Source organism: Hemicordylus capensis, chromosome 6 (assembly GCF_027244095.1).
Source record: "Hemicordylus capensis ecotype Gifberg chromosome 6, rHemCap1.1.pri, whole genome shotgun sequence".
Taxonomy (NCBI): Eukaryota; Metazoa; Chordata; class Lepidosauria; order Squamata; family Cordylidae; genus Hemicordylus; species Hemicordylus capensis.
Window position 1 is genome coordinate 67,225,484 of NC_069662.1, and position 19,835 is coordinate 67,245,318.

General features: G+C 43.2%; 1 protein-coding gene and 1 long non-coding RNA gene across 12 annotated transcripts in view; one reads left to right on the plus strand and one right to left on the minus strand.

Annotated features, from left to right (window-relative positions):
• Positions 1-19,835, plus strand: part of FHOD3 (formin homology 2 domain containing 3) — a 663,149-nt gene that overhangs the window by 32,370 nt on the left and 610,944 nt on the right. The window lies entirely within an intron of this gene.
• LOC128329017 (uncharacterized) lies at positions 2,308-12,832 on the minus strand. Its single transcript, XR_008309504.1, has 3 exons — positions 12,670-12,832; positions 12,038-12,435; positions 2,308-2,443 (listed from the first exon to the last, which is right to left on the minus strand). It is a non-coding gene; the product is annotated as an uncharacterized LOC128329017 (long non-coding RNA).

Below are 19,835 nucleotides of genomic sequence, written 5' to 3' on the forward strand. Positions count from 1 at the left end.
TTGCTGGCTTGGCGGGTTTGCCATCAAGGTGCCACTGGGATCGGGCACAATCCCAGCAGTTCTCAAGCACGGGCAAGACTGGGCTTGGCTTTGTTAGCCCAGTTTTGCCTGCACATGAGAATAGCCTCATAGTTTTATTTTTTATTTTATTTATTTGATTTCTATACCACCCTTCCAAAAATGGCCCAGGGCAGTTTACACAGAGAAATAACAAACAAATACGATGGATCCCTGTCCCCAAAGGGCTCACAATCTAAAAAGAAACATAATTTCATTGAGACTTCTCTAACTTTCTCTGGATTGTGTCCATAGATCAAACTTTTTGTGTTCAATCAAGCTGACCGTTAAAATCACGTTGTTTGGACCATCTTTTCTGTCAGCTGGGGTAGATATAACTCTGTACTCTTTGCACTGTGGTTATGAGACTGGAAATGGCCACAAGAATTAGCGCTCTCACATATCACTCTCTTTCCTCTTCTTTCAAGAGTGAAATTGCCTCACTTGCCTTAACAGCAGTTAATGCAACTTAGAGTTCTCATGTAATCAGGATCTGAAAATGTAGTTTCAAATTATATTCAGATCGCCAAGCAGAGTGTGCCCCTGAAGTTTCATGGTTAAGCTGCTTCCTTGGGTGTGCTGGGGAAGAAAATCTTAGAGTGAAGGGATATAAGAAAGGGGACAGACTCTTTTATGGCCACTAATGTCTATCAGGCTCTACCCCAAATTCACAAAGCACAGCTGGGATGAATAAACACACATTTCTGTGATTTGTTCCATAGTTAAGAAGAAAGTAGAGTCTGAGCTGGCTCACTGTGACAGATGCTACAGGCAACTTCTGATATTATATGGGATTATTGCATGGGGTTAAGATTTGTTAGATGGAAGTATTAAAAGTATGTGACAGAACAGGGGATAGATTAGTAAATACACTGGAAGAAGTTACCTTGAATGACCACAGGTGCTGTATAAGAAAGAACAAGTGCTGATAAGAACTACTCCCGATCAACTATAATCTTAATTGATAGCTACCATCTTCACAAGTTAGCCCACTTCAGCCTTAAACATCCACCATCTTGTATTGGAGTTGATGGCATCACAAACTATGCTGTTGAGGTGTCCGTATGTGTTACTCACTACAACTGTACCCAATTTGGTTAAAATCGGTTAGGCAGTCTACAAGTTGGCCCACTTGTGGCTCAACCATTAATGTATCCTCCATCTTGAATCAGGTTGGATGATATAATTACAGACTACACCCTTGAGCTATCCCTATGTCTCCCTACAGCTTTAGCAAACTTGGTTCAAATTGATTAAGTGGTCCAAACGTTAGTTGAGTTATGCCTCAAATGGTCACATGTCTGCCATCTTTAATGGCGTAGATGGCATCATCACAAACTATGCTATTGAGGTGTCCCTATGTGTCTCTACAACTGTGCCCAATTTGGTTCATATTGGTCCAGGCGAAGTTGATAGAGACACACACATACATGGACACATGCACAGAATGCCAGGTGATCTCATAAACTTACTTTCCTTAAGGAAAGTAGGCTAAAAAATAGGTTTTAATTAGTAATGCATTAGTGCTTTTTGCTAAGACTTAAAAAAGAAGAAGAAACAAATCATGACTTTTGGTGACTGTGGATTACTGGCTATATGGTGACTATCCCAGGGAGGAGATCAATCATTTCCATACATGTACACCACTCCTTAAAGCAGCAACAGCCAGAAGTAGATCAGGATCATTTGGTAAGAGTGGATAAGTCTTTCAAGACTTCTCTCTAGTCTGCAGATATTAAATCTGATCATCCCCATGGGACTAGAGGTTGTCTTTAGTGCTTGTAAATCTAACTTGTTTTTAAATGTTTTGAATTGTTTAATGGTTTTAAGCTGGTTAAACTGTTTTGTCCTTGTGCACCACCCAGAGCCTTTTGGATAAGGTGGTATAAAAATGTTATAAATAAATAAATAATAAAAACAACTCTCTTTGGAAGATTGCGTCAGAAGTTTTGACATGCCATCCTCTTATGTAAAACCACAGTTGTGTGTTACATATATTTAGGTAAGTCAAAGGCCAGAGATTTCTAGAAAATGGCAGATATTTATAATTTTTTGGACCAATAACAATAATATTGTTGTCCATAATAATGGACAACAATAATACAAATATATTTGGTATTCATCAATGGAGGGAGTTAGTAAAATATAAAAATACTATCAAAATACTGCATGCTCCTAGATAAATAATATTTTAGAGATGAGGAACAATTTATTTAGACATTAGGTCTGAACATTTTTATTAGTCTGAAATAGAGGAAGAGGCTTGTGAATATATTGTTAGCCAAGAGCCATGGCAGATGAGTCAGCTGGTTGCAATGGAAAGGTGTCCATTGGGATTTTTGTCCTTTTCAAAGCAGGTCATTTCAAATAAATGCCTGATGTCCAGCTGAAAGACAAAGAAAAAGTGTTGGTTCATGGAGCCTAATTTCTAAAGTCAACATAATATAGAGGACTGTAGAAAGTCTTTACCACTTTTATGGCGCTGAAGTTAAGATGCGTATCTTAACTTGCAATTTCCACACTTCTTAGAGCATGAGTGAAAATTGAAAGCATCTTACCTCTCATCTTAAACCAAAGTTCTTTGAATCACTAAATCAGTATATGACATATATTGCAAGCTATGCTGGCCATGATATTGAACCGTTGAGGCCATGGTGTGGAGCCAGAGATTTTGTTGAAACATGAGTTTTTACTTGTTTTGCTGGGATTATCCTTAGCAATCACTAAAGGCAGTGAATTCTAGTAGGCAACTGCAGTTTCTTCAAAGTAGTTTAAATAAGATACACACAGTTCTTTTTTTGTTTTGTTTTGTTTTGAGGCACCATTGAAACTAATTATTTAATTCCTCTTTGATGTTTTTTGTTGTTGTTCTTTTGAATGATCTCTAGGGACAGTGGAATCCCCTGACACATAATGTTTATTAATCCAGCTACGAAGTCTAGCAACTCTTAAAGTATTTGGGCCTTGTTTTCACAAACACTGGCTGTGATGGTGAACGTGTGTTCGGACAGTACTACTGCAAATAGGGGTTTAAATTGAATGCTCCTCCAAACACAAAATTCCCTTCCTATAGAAAACTAGTTATCAGGGAGAAAAGTTCCAAGTTTTAAGTTTCCAACACACAGGGATTTTGTATGTATGTGTGTTTAAGATAATTCATTCATATTACCAGGGTTCATTTGCAGTCTGAACTGGTACAGCTCAGATGCAAGTTTGCCACTTCTGCATACTCTTTGTGAAAACTAAGAGTCCATTCACACAATCAAAAACCGTGTTCTACCCAGTTTTGGGAGCTGTGTGTGCTCCCAAATTTCAGTTGTGTGGAAGCAAGGTAGGAGGAAAACCTGAGTAGCTTTTCCTCCTACCTTGCTTCCACATAATCACTTCTACCCAAGTTTCCCTCTTACCTTGCTTCCACACAACTGAAATTTGGGAGCACACACAGCTCCCAAACCTGGGTAGAACAGTTTTTGATTGTGTGAATGATCCCTAACTCTTGATGTTGGTAGCTAAAATGAGTTTTTGATCATCCCTTCAGACAGGTGCATCTTTTCAAAGAGGTGGGGGAGGCTGCATTTGTTGAAACCCTTCTTCTACACAACTGACCACATGCAAGAGAAGCTATGGAGGTGTCATGGCTCAGACCTCTGACTCAGAAGAGTCAGAAGAGGAATGGGAGGATTTGGTTGGTAGTGAGGGCTCAGAGGCACAGCAACAGGATTTGGCAGGGAGACCAGACTCTGGAGCTGAGGGAACAACTGCCAGACATGGAAGGCTGATCAGGAGGAGGCTGAGATTTCACCTGTCTTGAGAAGACAGTGGGAGACACGCAGGCACAAGATATCACAGGAGAGGAAGTAGAAGTGCTGACTCAGGGAAGCCTGATTGGCTGCCAGTTCTCTTGAGCCATATATTAAGCAGTCTGTGACTTACACAGATGCTGTTAGCAATTTTTGCTCACCACAGACCATGTTTCTATGAATTCCTTAACCTTTCGAGTTCCAGTTTGCTCTTGTCCTGTTCTTTCCTGCTCTGTGTTTCTTGTTCTGTTAATTCCTTGCTCTGGTGTCCTTTGTTCTATTCATTCCTTGCTCTGTTGTTTTCTTTTCAGTTATTACTCAGTTATTGTAGAGGGGTGTACCTAGTTTAGTTCAGGGGGACTTGATTCGTTTACTACTATTTTTCTTTGTGAGTCTTTTCCTTTGTGCAGCTTCGCTGCTACTTTCTGTTTAACTCACCAGGGGCAGAGGGGGAGAGCTGAAGGGGTTGTAAATCCTGTTGGGTTAGCCAAGCTAACAGATTTACGACAGGCTCCTATACTTCTATGGGACCCATAGCTTCTCTTGCATGTGGTCAGTTTTTCTTAACCTGTTCCTAACCTCCCCAGGATTGATGAATTCTGTGAAAACCCGTCTAGGGATGATATTCCACTTTGCCAAGTGGTCCCTCACACGTAACAAGGACAGAGGGATCAAACCTCTGGTAAACATCAGCTGTAATTTTAATATGTAAGGTGATGTAGAATCGTTCCGTAGGGGCTACCCCTGTGCCCCCCCCCCCGTGACTTCTGCTGATATAGTTAGTTTAGCTTCAGCTCTAAAGAGAGCTAAGGCACCAGGTCCAGATCGTATCCTCTCTGAGACCCTGTTTGCCAACTTGAACTGGTGGGATCCTGTTTTGGCCAGCCTGTTCTCTTCAATTAATAATACTGGCATTATTCCTCCCTCTTGGAAGGAGGCCATTGTGATACCCATTTATAAACATGGTTCTCACTCAGATCCCTCCAACTACAGACCAATTAGTCTTCTGTCGATAGCGGGCAAGCTTTATGCGTGTTATCTATTGGCTAAGTTGGAGGGCTTAGGTTGGAGGGATTGATTTCAATGTTCTTGGCCCTGAACAGGCTGGCTTTCGGGTGAACCACTCCACACTGGACCATTGTATGTTACTGCATCACTTGGCCACTAAGTATACAAGTTCCTTTAAGGGCAAACTCTTTGTTGCATTTATGGATCTCCAAGCTGCTTTCGATTCCATACCTAGAGAGCTATTATGTACCAAACTCACAACAGCATCTATTGATAGAAGACTTATTTCTGATAAAATAACTTTATGCTGACTCCTCTATTTGAGTCAGGTTTGACCTGAAAGGGGCCCTGACAAATTCCATTGTTATGTCTAGAGGAGTCAGGCAAGGTTGTCTTTTGGCCCCAGCCCTCTTTAATTTATTTATTAATTACCTGGCCTCTGAGTTGAATAAGGTGGACGCTCACTTTCCCAAGTTGGCAGACCATCGGGTTCCGGTGCTTCTATATGCTGATTATTCGATCCTTTTGTCCCAGACCCGAATTGGTCTCCTCAGAATTCTGAGAGCGTTTCCCCAATATTGTAATGATAACCAACTTTCCATTAACTTTGCTAAATCTAAGGTGTTGGTGTTATCGAACGCCAGGAAGGTTTACAGCTGGAGTATCAACCATATTAAGATGGACCAGGTTTTTAAGTTTAAATATCTTGGTATTTATTTCCAATCAAACCTTAATCGGAAATCACAGCGTTTACATGCAATCCATAACTGCACATTCCACATTGTATGCTTTTCTCCATTTTTTCTTCACTAGGGGTGGCCAATACATACCTATGGCTCTCAGGGTGTTTCAAGCCAAAATTGTAGCTCAAATGCTCTTTGGGGCTCCATTATGGATTCAGGGGATACAGTCAGGGATGAATTCTATTCAGTCCAGATTTCTCAGAGCTATTTTCAGAGTGCCGAGATGTGTTTCCTATGGTGCTTTGTGTCTGGAGTTGGGTTCCTATTCCATTGCCTGTTGGGCTTCGGAGCTTACACTAACCTGCTGGCTCAATTTTCGCCTTGGGTCTCAGGGTTCATTGTATATTCAACGTTATGTGGAGGGACAACTTCCCTAACCCTTGGTTACCCGTTGTTACCAAAAAAGTGCTGAGTTTGGGGCTTTCTCCCTCCAGTTTATTGTCTCTGTGCTTTACCAGCGCTAAGGCTATTAAGATCCAACGTCTTAGAGACATTGAATATCAATGCTGTGTCTCCTTAGTGAATAAATGCTGCTCTCCCATATATCTTGTTATTTCCCTCCCTGCTTGAAATCATCCTGCTAAATATCTTTCCACGCTCCATCTGGTTAAACTGAGGTCAGCCAGGCTGAATGTTTTACCCGCTGCCTTGCTCCTTAGAAGGTTTTGCAAGGATTCCCCTGTTTCGGGGCTATGTTCTTGTGAAGAGGGCTGTTTAGAAACAGTTGCTCATGTGCTTTTGTACTGCCCTCTGTTTCATGACTCAAGGAAAGAATTATTGACCTCACTATTTGTTCAGTTTTCAGGCAGGCCTGACTCATTTTATCTTAATTTATGTCTTGCTGATGTTAATTTGGTATTACTAAACTGGTTGCTAAATTTTTATATGGGGCTATGAAACTGACTTCTTGTCATGAGGTTTTTATGAGGCTGATTGTGCATCTTTTAGTTATTTTATGCTGTATATTTATCTATGGTAATTGTCTAAAGTTTTAATTTTGTTTGTCTTACGGCTGCAAATAAAATGATTGATTGATTGTCAAATCATGGCTTTTTACCCAGGCTTTTATATTATTGTCTCCACTGCTGCTGCTTGTATTTTGTACTGTTTTTATGCTTGTGTTTTTAATTTATTATTTTTTAATCAGATCTGTTTTTATACTTTTTAGCTCAATTTTTTAATGTGTCTTTTTTATAATCATGTTTTTAAATTTTATTGTGAGCTGCCTTGAGATTTTCTTAATGAAAGGTAGGGTATAAATTTAACAATAAAAATAAATAAATAAATAAAAAGTTCCGCATAAAATTAAATAGACATTAAAATGATACATTTTAAACAGACATTAAAGAAGATATTTTCTGTGGTGTGGGAAAAATGGTTCACCAACATCCAGCCCCCTCTTTTTAGGGGTTAAAAATTTAAACTATCTCAGCCATTTTTCATTGGATTTGTGCCAAATTTGGAGAGGGTGGTGTCTAATACATTGATTAGTTGATGTATGCAATATTTCAGGGGGATTGGATGGATACTATAAATTTTATGAGCAATTCATATGTTCAGGGCTTATAATGATCAAATGTTGAAATATCTATAACAGTGATGATGGGGTGTGTGTGTGTGTATGATCGTTGGTTTAAGAATGTGGGTTTTGTTTAGTACATTTTTTTCCGGCTATGAAATGTTGGCTTGATTGTAATGAGTTTAGACTTTTCTTGGTTGGTAATGATGAACAGCCTTCAAATTTTATTTCTTTACTATTTTATTTTTAATTTTCTAAGAAAAAGGCACAGGAAATTTAAAAAAATCTGGAAAAGACAAGTGATTTCTCATTGTCTTTCTGATCACCATAAGATAGATTTTTATGAAAATAGTCACATATTACTGTACATAAATATCTTTCCTTCACAAATTTTGACTTGTATTTTACTTAAGCTATTTTTTAAATTAAATGCAGGCTTGGAACTAGAAGTGCATGCCCTGAACATTTGTTTCTATGGTTACTAAGGGCCTTTCTTGGTGCACACAGTCTCAATAGTTGTACATTCTCCTGTTAAAACAGGAAGAAACCTGAGGAGAATTTCAAAACCTCTTCTTTTTCTTTTATGATATAATAGTAGAGGAGCCAAGCAAATCCCAATAGTTAGTCTGCTTGGCTTTTCAAATAAGAAAACTTGTTTCTCTTCAGAATAATGAACTGGCAAACAAGTGAAGGAACTGGTTCTCCTAAAGGGAACAAAGAACATGATTATCATTTTTGCTTAGCTGTAGTATAAGCTAAAGCAAATGACCTTTTAAACTGAAGGGAAGTGATGTATATGCACTGGATGAAATAATATTCAGGCTCATTTATTTTTTGTTAGTTTCTGACAAAGGTTTAGCAAGTTTTCAAAATGTCCTGTGCAGTACTAGAGTTTTGTTCTGTTTTTTTTTTTTTTTTTGCAAGTCCTCATTTTAGAGGACAGCTTAGGATTTTAAAAATCCTATGACTCTTTCTAGGTTTCAGAACTGTATATTTTTAAAATAACCTAAATGGAGCCACTTAGTAAACAGGTTTTTAATGTATGCTGAAAAACATTGCTAATGCATGCCAGCATTATGACTTTCTGAGCAGTTCATGTCACTGAGCAGTTCATGTCACTACAGCCAGATCAACATGGCTCAGTTCACAGTGTGTGCATTCTATGTGCCATGGGGAAATTTTGGTGGCTGGATCATCTGAGAAGGCCTACTTACATATGAATGCATAAGTTCATACCAGATATTCTATATGTCATTTGAGGTGGTGTGCAAACCCAAGTGTCACCCGCACCCTCTAGGACACAGTTGTGAGGCTGCTCTGGAATCCCTTTATTGTTTTTTAATTGTTCAGTTTTTATACCGCCTTTCATAATCTTCTCAAGGCAGTTTACAAAAGTTAAAATACAATAAAATGTATTTCAAAACACTAAGAAACAATTAAAAAGAAACAAATGCAAGAAAGCTGAGAAACCTAGAGCCTCTAGGAAGTAAAAGGCTGAGTAAATTAAAAAGCAATATATTATATTATATTATATTATATTATATTATATTATATTATATTATATTATATTATATTATATTATATTATATACCACCCCTCCAAAAATGGCTCAGGGCTGTTTTAAAAGCAACCACAGCTGTCACAGAGCGAACGTTTATTGGGACTGCCTGGGGGCAACAACAGAGAAGTCCCTGTTCCGTGTGCACAACAATCTAGCCTCTCTCAACATTGGCACACATAGCAAAGGCCCCCTGACGAACTTGTTGGGTGGGCAGAAACCCTTGGAAGCAGGTGGTCCTTCAGGTATCCAGGGCTCAAGCCATTAAGGGCTTTAAAGGTAATAATAACTAGCACTTTGAATTCAATCTGGAAACAAATTGGCAACCAGTACAGCTCTTTCAGAATAGGTGTAATATGCTCTGAGCAAGCAGTTCCAGAGAGAACCCTGGCAACTGCATTCTGCACCAAATGAAGTTTCAGAATATTCTTCAAGGGCAGCCTCACGTAGAGTGCATTGCAATAATCCAGCTGTGATGGGACTAAGGCATGGGTAACCATGGCCAGATCTGCCTTCTTGAGAAAAGACCTCAGCTGACGCAAAGGCACCCCTGGCCACCACCTCCACCTGATTATCCAAAAGCAGAACCAGGTCCAGTGACACCCCCAAGCTGCGCATTTGCTCTTTCAAGGGGAGTGCAATCCCACCCAGAGCTGGTTGAATCACCCTATCTCTATTGACTTCCCTACTGACCAACAGCACCTCTATCATGTCAGGATTCAACCTCAGTTTACTAGCCCACATCCAGCCCATCTGGTTCAGGACATCCACTGCTTCCCTAGGATCTGATGTCAGGGAAAGGTAGAGCTGAGTGTCATCTCCATATCGATGACACTTCAGCCCAAACCTTGACCTCTCCCAGCAGTTTCATATAGATGTTAAACAGCATGGGGGACAATACTGAACCTTGTGGGACCCCCATAGGCCAGAGGCCAAGGAGTCAACCAGAAATCCCCTGGCACCACCTTTTGGAACTTTCTCCCCAAAAGGTCTAAAACCACCCCCAATCCCTATATTTGAGAGGTGGTCCAGAAGTATGCCATGGTCGATGGTATTGAATGCTGCTGAAAGGTTCAGCAGAGCTAACAGGGATGCACTCCCCGCTGTCTAGTTCCCAGCGTAAGACATCCACCAGGGCAACCAAGTCAGTTTCAGTCCCAAACCCAGGGCAAAAGCCAGATTGAAGAGGGTCTAGATAATCTGTATCATCCAAGACCTTTTGCAGCTCTATCATCTTGCTTTAAAAGGGAAGATTAGAAATAGGCCAATAGTTATCAAAGTTGGTGGAATCTTAGTAGTGATCTTACCACTGCTTGCTTGAGGCTTGATGGCATTTTGCCCTCCCTTAGCAAAACATTGATAATTGGCTCCTACCTGTTGCTTCCCTGGCAGATTTTACTAGCCATGAAAGACAAGGGTCCAGAGCACATGATGTTGCTCACACACTGTCTAGGATCTTGTCTACTTTCTCAGGCTGCACTAACTGAAAATAATCTATCACAATCGGACCAGATGGTTGCCAAGGCACATCTCCTGGAACTGCCAAAATACAGGAGTCCAGATCGGCATGGATGTGAGAAATTTTATCTGCAAAGTGAAATGCAAACTGGTCACAGTGGGCTGCTGATGGTTCTTCTCCCATCACCTGGGGGCCTGTGTGAAGCAATGATTTTGCCACATGAAACAGCTCCACTGGCCTACACTGGGCAGACGCAATGGAGGAGAAGAAGAAAATATTTCTTCGCCACCCTTACCGCCACAGAGTAGTCCCTAAAATGGGCTCTAGCCCGTGATTGGTCAGATTTGTTACGAATCTTCCTCGAACATTGCTCTAGTTGTCGTCCAAGTTGTTTCATTGCTCTAAGCTCCAAGGAGCAGAACGGGCTCCACCAAGCCAGAGAGGGCATTTAGGAGTGACTGTGTCAATAGCCCAGGCTGTCTCCACGTTCCAGAGATTGACCAGGATCAACAGAGTCATCAGTCACCAGGATCAACAGAGACACTGGAAATTCCCCAAGGGCTTTCTGGAAACTGAACAGCTCCATAAGTCTTTGGAGGTGAACCATTCTAATTGGTTCTCCACCCCTGCAGAGGTTAGTTGAAGTAGTCAAACTAAACCTATCCAGATGATGATCTGTCTATGACAAAAGATTTATGTCAAACTCCCTTGCCTGCAGATCATTCAGTTCCTGGTTGGCAAACACCAGGTCCAGTGTATGTCTCGCCTTGTGAGTAGGACCTGATATTAGTTGAGATAGGCCCATGGAAGCCCTGAAGTCCTGAGCCGTTCCTACTAGAGGGGCCTTGGTGTGGACATTGAAATCCCACAAGACAATAAGCCTAGGGGAACCCTACGCCACCTCCGAGACCACCCCGCCAGCTCAGGAAGGGAGACTGAGGTGCAGAGGGGTGGTTGGTACACCAACAGAATCCCTATCCTATATTGTAGGCTCACCCTCAAGGACAAACACTTGAAATTCTGATATTGCCTAACTAGGCATCTGGACACGGGAATGAACGCGCAATAGATGACCGCAACTCCTCCCCAGCCCTCAAGGTGGGGTTGCTGTAGGATCAGTATCCTGGAGGGCGGAGCTGGAAGACGCCCACACCACCAAGCTCTCCCAACCATGTCTCAGTCACACATTCCAGGTCAGCATTCTCATCCACAATTAAATAATGGATGAGAGATGTTTTTGCATTTATTAACCTGGCATTGAACAGCAGAAACCTAATCTTTGAGGGAGTGTTCCCAGAACACTGTTGCTATAGTATTGGGAGAAGAGCTGGAAAAAGAAATAGGCCTCAGTTGCCTAGACTGTGTTCCCTTTTAATGGCCTGCCCAACTCCCACCACCATATTTCCCTCTGCCCCCTATCTGAAAAATAGTTGCCCCTAGACTACTCCCCGTTCCCTGCTCTCCCAGGCACATGCTACAACACCACAGATGGGCAGAATTTAAAGGCAGAGTACAATTAATAGTACAAGGACTGTACTAAAAGCAAAGTCCTCTTCACCTCCCAGATCACTGGGAAGTGGATTCCTCCATGCACCGGGTGTGTGTGTGTGTGTGTGTGTGTGTGTGTGTGTTTATTTATTTGCACAGAGCGGTATACATGGTTATAGTTACCCTCACAACCAGAGATAAATGACTGGCCCAGAGTCACCCAGTGAGTTTCATGGCTGAATAGGGATTTGAATTCAGATCTCCCCGGTCCTAGTCCAACACTCTAACCACTACACCACACTGGCTTGGTGTTGCTTGGTGAGCAGGGCTACTTGCAGAGCATGTTGTTATCACTGTCCTTCACAGCTCAGCTTTCTCTCAGCTCAGCTCTGGCAAGGTGCCTACCTTAAGTAGTGGTACTGGTCACTGCTTCTGCTTCTGTAGAGCTCACTCATGTTCTGCATGGTTAGGAGTGGGAAACATCTTTGACTGTGAGGGTTGGAAGGTTCAGCTCTTGTGGAAAATAGCCAGAGAGGGCTTCTTGTCCTGACAAAGGTAGGTTATTCAGTCCAAAGCCTTGGGGCTGAGGTGGGGGTGGAGTTTGCTTGTTGCACTTGTAAGCAAGTTGGGTGGACAGTGCAAATCCCTTCTTTGGGTGGACAGTGCAAATTTGTCTTCTTGCAGGCCTGCACACTTGGTAACTCCACTGTTGTGGAAGTAATTCATTTGGATTTCAGCAAAGGATTTGTCCGCGTTCCCAATGATATTTTGATTAGCAAAGTGCTCAAATGCAGGATTCACACCTGGTTGGACAATCATGCTCAATGAGTCATCAACAAACTGAAGGGACACTGTCCATTTCTCACCACAACACCACCTAGCAAACAGACCAAACCACAGCTCAAGACAGGTACACAAGTTCTGCCTTTGTCAATCTGATATCCAGCCAAACCAGATAGTTCACAGCAAGCAATAACACACTAAGCACAGCAAGCCTATTATACTCAGTGCTGATAAAACTACAAAATCAAACCTACCTTCCTTCCTTCCTTCCTTCCTTCCTGTCTTCCACAGAGAGACAGGAGCACAGAACAGGAGTCATAGCCTGATGGACCAATGGTCTGACAAGGAAAAAAGCCTCTAGACCATTACCATGAGAAGAAAATTTATTTCTGCTCTTCTTCTCCAGCATAAACATACTTGCCTGCCTGCCTGCCTGCATCTGGATAACACCATGGCCTCAGATTGGTGTTGGTCTGCGGCTGACAACATGACATATGAGTCAAGGCACCAGTCCATCACCTCATCATCAGCCATAGCAGGGTGTGCTTATGTGTCTGTGTCAGCAGAACTAATGGGCAGATTGTGATACATCTGGGTTGGGGGTTGGCCAGGGTGGGGTGAGCTGCCAGTGGTGTCACTCACCCTTCATGAGTCACTCACCTCCATGGCCAGCTCTGGAGAGCCTAGCAGGGAAGGCTTTCAGAAAGACCAGCCACTCCACCAAGTCAGCCTCTAAGTGTGAGGGATGAGGTGTCACCATGTCCCCAGCCATGGAGAACACCCTCTCGCTCTGGATGCTGCTTGGCAGGCATGAGAGGAACCGTCCGGCCAGACTTGGCGACGTGTTGCCCCAAACTAGATGGCTCAGTCTCCTAGCCTTCCACCGGCTCCTGCAGGTACTGCAGCACACTCTGCTCAGCTGTGTTGCAGGGCTTGGTGGGCTCCTCTAGTGCCCCTGGGAAGGTGCCAAGGAACCCCTCCATGAACCACAGGGTAGAATGCAGAGGTGGAACCACCAGCTCACTTGACCCTGCTAGGGCCACCATGCCTCTGGACCGGGAAGCTGCAGTGATACTGCTGCTAGGGGTGTACTGTGCACTAGCATTAGGTGCTCTAGTACCCTCCTCCTGGTTGCACCCCAGCTTTCTCTACTGGACTTGCCTGACCTCTTCAACCAGGAGGTCCCTCCACCTGGGCATCTAGTCAGGGGTGACAGCTTTGGCTTTTATCCTTGGGTCACATAGGCAGGACAAAATATGCTCTGCTGATTTATCCAAGGGTTTTCGTACCAACATGACTCAGGAAGAACTGGGTATTGTGCCAAACAACTCTAGTCTTCATGCAGCAATAGCAGCTCCATGGCAAATATTTCTGTTTCACATAAATTGTACTTACTTTCAATGGCACTGTGCATGTGATTCTAGATTATGGAGATCATTCTTCTATGTGTGTTTGTGTTCATGCTGTCTGTTGCCATGGAAATTGTGATATTATCTGTGCATCCATTGGAGAATAAAAAGATAGAAATTGGGCTGAGAGGGATCTGGGCTTTATTAACTTACAAATGTCTTTTCTGAGTGACCACACAAGACAAAACAACAACAAAGCAAAGCACATAGGCACATCTTGTTGTTCAGTCTAGTGTAGCCAGTAGTTCTGTTCCAAGAAAAGTGATTCATTAAATGGATGTAAGAATGCCAAAACTTCAGTAAACTATCTACACTATATTTAAACAAGGTGTTAAAAAACAACCACCAAATTATGGATGCAGAAAACTTTTCTAAAATAATCAAATACAAGTATTAAGTACAAGTCAGATTTTTTGATGGGGGGGCTGTACTTGAAAACCTAAAGTGATCCTCCCTTACCTCTTGCCCCCCACCCCATCTCAGTTTCATATGGGATTAAAATATAATCAATTCAGCAAGACAATAATCACAGCTGCACCCTGCTAAAACCCCAATCCTAACCATGCTAAAACAAAATGGAACTGCTAGAGAATTACTTGTCACAATCAGCTGTGCAGGTTCATATAATTCAGATCACAATTTTTCAAACGATGTGTTAGCAGAACCTTACAATTCTTGTCAAGGGTCCCCCAATGAGAAGAGTGCTAAATGTGGATAAGCTTCCTAGAAGGACAGCTTACCAGCCAATCAGTTCACATAGAATGACAGTGAGACCAAACAACTGTAGCCAGTGGGCTGTATGAACTGAGTTGTATTTTCAGAAGCCTCTACAACTAAAGCCTTAGCTTTAGTTCACAAGTTAGGTTCAGTACACTTGCTGTTCTGTATACAGTGTATACATGTACAAATCTGAAACATGTACAGTTACGTTCAATGCACGTTCACTTCCATTCTTGCCCTGTATTTGTGGGGGTCTGTACCCAGGTTTGCTAAAGCTGATCTTTGTGTGTTGCTAATCTGCACAAATTGGTTACTGAGAGAGTGTACAAGTGGTTACATTGGTTACTGCGTGCACGTGTACAAGTGTCTGTATGCATGTGTTTTTGTGTGAATAACTGTATGCATGCCCATTTTAAAAGTGAACCTGTGTACATACACCCTCAAATGCAGGTTATAGTTAGGGATGTGCACGGTCCGGAGCAGTCCGGACCGGCACCGAAGGGGGGCCTTCCTTTTAGGGCGGGGAGGGCTTGCTTACTCCTCCCGCCTCTTTGCCCCCGTCAGAGGCTGTATTTAACAGAGTAACGGGGGCGCTGGAAACCAGCCCCCCTGCCCCCCCGCCCCGAGCGGATTAGAGGAACTACCACTGCCGCCGCTGTTGCCCGCCCGCCAGCCCTCCCTCCCAGCTGCCCGCCCGCTCGAGTCCTCACCCGATGGCTGCTTTAACCAAAGAGAGGAGCTCACGAACAGAGCTCCTCTCACTTTGAAATCCTGCAGGCGAGTGAAGGAGGCAGGCTTTGTGCGCGCGCATGCGCGCACCACAAAGCACGCCGATCGCCGGAGGCCCGGTCTACCCGCCGGGAAAAGGCTGGGTAGACCGGGCCTCCGATCACTGGAGGCCTGGTCTATCCGGCCTTTTCCTGGCGGGTAGACCGGGCCTCCGGTGATCGGTGTGCTTTGTGGTGCGCGCATGCGCACGCGCAAAGCCTGCCTCCTTCACTCGCCTGCAGGATTTCAAAGCGAGAGGAGCTCTGTTCGTGAGCTCCTCTCTTTGGTTAAAGCAGCCATCGGGTGAGGACTCGGGCGGGCGGGCAGCTGGGAGGGAGGGCTGGCGGGCAGGTGACAGCGGGGGCAGTGGTAGTTCCTCTAATCCGCTCGGGGTGGGGGGGCGGGGGCGGCTGGTTTCCAGCGCCCCCGTTACTCTGTTACATACGGCCTCTGGCGGGGGCAAAGAGGCGGGAGGGGTAAGCAAGCCCTCCCGCCATTAAAGAAATACCCCCCACCCGGACCCGAACCAGCCTGGTCCCGAACCGGTCCGGCAGTTCGGCCATTCTTTAAAATGGCCTCCGGACCGGTTCGGACACACCCCTAGTTATAGTTATGTGTGAATAACTTTGTGAGCATACAGACCTATACGTGCACACACTGTAATTGTGTTAAACAGCACATGTGAATAGGGCTGCACAGCGGTTCCATAGCAAGTGCTCAGGAGATTCTTTAGCACAGGTGTTCACAACTTGGATTACTCCAGATGTTGTTGGACAACAACTCCCATCATCCCCAGCCACAATAAATTATAGCTGGGGATGATGGGAGTTGTAGTTCAGCAGCGACTGGAGTACCACAGGTTGGGGACCTCTGCTTTAGCAGATGAATAAATGTGGAACAAGTCTCTGAAAGAAGACAGTTTCAGAATAAATATTTTTAGATGAAAATAGAACAATATCAATGGTCTTCTGATTTTAAAAAGGTGTTGGAACCTGGAACAGTTTGAATTTAGCTCAGTTTAATAAATGGAGAACAGCCACTTGGCAAGGATTTGTATTACAAACTGGGACATTGTCCTGCAATTGCTCCCCACCACACACACTGTTCACATTTATTATTGTTTGAAAGATATAACATTTTAATGTCTTCAAAACAGTTGATGAAGAGAGAAATAGTTGCTAGGAGAGAAAAATGGAATCATACTATTTTACTTGCTAAATAAACAGAATAGCCTCCCCCCAAGGGGTGTGTGTGTGTGTGTGCGCGCGTGCGCTTTGTAATAGACCTTTTAAAAAAGACTTTAAAAAACCCAAAACATTGTTGGCAACTAAAACCTGTTGCAAGTGAAATTTGCTGGCAGATTTATGTTCAGCCAATGCACTTGGTACCATTTGCACATGGGACTTTAAATAAAAGCAGGGCAAGGAGAGACTGCTTTGGACAGAGGGTAGGTTTTTGGACACAGGCTTAGGACCTAGTGAAGCGTACTGAAAGCAAAATGGGTTCCCTGAAGTTTTGTTGGCATGGCAACAAGTTGTGTTACCTTTCCATTGATTTATTTGCCATTTGGCTTTTTGAGCAGGCGTGGGGGGAGGTGAATTAGTGGGGGAGAAATGTTTGAAGACTTCATGGTACTTAAATACATGTGGCTACCATGTGTTTGAGGCAAATGCCCCCTCCTTGTTTCCTTCCTTAAATGGTCCTGGGTCAGTCAAAAGGTAAAGACAGTAAAAAGTACAACAGAACAAAGCTTAGGCTAATGTGTTAATTTTATTCAGAGCCAAAAAGGAATTTCTGTTGTAATTTCTGAAAGGAGCATAAATTACTCCAAGTAGCTCGTTATAAGCCAACTTTGCTCCTTTTTGTTTTCTCTGCTTTTGGTTCCTTTAACATGAGTTTAACAAGAGTTGCAGAGTTTACCCCCCCAAAAAAATTGAAATGTTTTGCTTAGCATGAATTAGAGCTATATCTGTGTAGGAAAATGTGGCATAGTTGTTTTGGTGGGTTTTTTTTATTTTGGTAACTGACCAATGTAACTTCTGTGTGTGTTTGTGTGAGGGAGATTTTATATCTATCTATCTATCTATCCATTCATCCATCCAATATCAGTTATTAATGTTGACAAAACAATGTTACACTTGTAGAATAGCATTTTTTGTTGCATTTGTGGATTCATTCTGCCGCCATCTGTGCAAAAAAAAAAAAAAGGTCCTTGAGAGTCCTACAACTCTCAAGGGGGCTATTCTCATGATCAGCAAAAATTGGGCTAGCCTCCGCTAGCCCAATTTTTGCTGATCGTGAGAACCACCAGGCTCGGCTGCGAGCCTGGTGGTTTTAGAGCGGGTAACTCGCTCAAGTACCCCTCCCCTTAGCCCAGGTTTGCGGAGCGAGCGCTCCGCAAACCCGGGCTATCTGATCGTGAGTAGCCATGGCTACTCACGAGTAGACCCCCGTAGGGGAGGCAAAAAGCTGCCTCCCAGCTCGCAGGGTCTCCCCAGTATGGCCTGCGCATACTGAGTGGGCGGCCAATCTGGCCAATCCACACAATCCAATTGTGTGGGCGGCCAATCCGGCTGCTCAGGGCTCCCTCCCCACTTGTGTGTGGGGAGAGCAGGTTTAGCCCGCTCTCCCTGTGCACCCTGCTGAATCAGGTTTCACTGATCATGAGACCTGGTCGAAGGAGAGGTTTTTGGGAGCCAGAGGAGGCTGCAGATTTTTGTCCACAATTCAGAGCAATTCCATGGCCTTAAGATGCATTGAAATCAGTGGAACATGAGTACCACCAGCTATTTGTTGAATTGTGCCCATACACATGAAGATCATTTAATCAAACATAATTCTAGCCTTGGAAGTGAACTTGTGTGGTTCCCTCTTGCTGGGCCCCTGGATGGTTATACCCCCCCACCTTTACTTAGGTATCATATCCCAGTTACCTTTTAATATGTTCTTTTTAGTGTTTCATTTCTAAATTCCCCAATGCCCAACTTCACTGCCACCATCAACTGCAATTTTTTGAGCAAATGCTGCTCCTTTGGTACACCAGCTGGATCTCCTAACCTTATGAGGTTGTGGAAGTTTTGATGTGTGCGTGCACTTATTCAAGAGGTCTATGTTTGTCTTCGCTTTCAAATAACTTTGAAATAATATTAATAACGTTTATAACTTACCAATAACCAGAATCGCTTTCTGGTTATTGGTAAGGTGTCCTATCTGCCCCCCGCCTGCACTTTCAACCCATTTAGAATTAGGAACCCCCTTTTGCTTTACTAGCATAGACACGTAAACTGGGTTGAATCAGTTTGACCACATGAACTGAACTGCTGGCCAGTTCTAATGAACTGGTTAATGGACCAGCAGTTCAGCTCGAATTCAAACCGAACCGCCAAACCTTTCTGTGCACACCCCTAAAGAGAAGGCTTAACTATCCAGGGAAAAGTCATATAGGGCTCAAAAGCCAATGGGAGGAACTTCAAAACTGGTCCCTTATTACATTTACCCATTATGAGTGATAAGTGGTTGATGGACTAATAAGTTGATTGATTGATAGCCAGCTAGAAGGTCTCCAAATCTTCACAGCACGTTGACAATCATACTAGATGGATTCAGATGTCTGATACAGGACTTCCAGCCCACTGTATGCAATTGTAATTGCCTGGTAATGCTGAGAAAAATCAAAACAGGTTTTTGTTTTACTTTCCTTAAGAATGAGATCACCTGCCATTCTGTGTGTGTGTGTGTGTGTGTGTGTGTCCCCTTGTCCCCTGCTATCAGCTTTGCTATGCCTGGATCAAAATGATCCAAACTGGGTACAGTTGTAGGGACACAAAAACAGAAAAAGGAGGGGGAAACTCCCAAGGTGCTGGTGGATTTATTCAGTATGTTTTTATTGATACACTTTCATTAAATTAGTTCAGTGTTGTCTTGTGTGTTTCGAGCCGATGCTGTTTTTGGCACTTTCCAGATTTCATGCTACAACATTTTCACCACGTATCTGCTAAGTGTGCTTCCGTACTACCTGTGTTTTGACAGTGCAGTGCCTGCACTGACCGCTATATATGTTCACATATCTGGTGCCGCCTTTCAGATTTTATCTTTGTGTTTCAGTGCTACAACGTTGCATGAGGTTTTTTTTAAAAAAAACAAAAACCAAGAGCTGTACAGTGGTCCCTCGACTTACAAACTACTCGACATAAGTATTTTTCGAGTTACAAACGGCAGTTTTAGATCTGGTTTTAGATGCGGTTTTTTCGACTTACAAATTTTTAGATGGGGTTTCCTCGACTTACAAATTTTTAGATGGTGTTTCCTCGACTTACGAATTTTACATGCGGTTTCCTTGACTTGCCTGCCTGTTTACTGCCTGTTTATTCTTGAAAAGAAATGTTCCTGTGCAGTTTGCAAGCCTTACTGGGGGTCTGGGTCTTTTTTCTAGGCTCCAGAACGCATTAATCCGTTCCCAATGCATTCCTATGGGAAACCGCTTTTCGACTTACGAATTTTTCGACTTACAAATGTGCATTCGG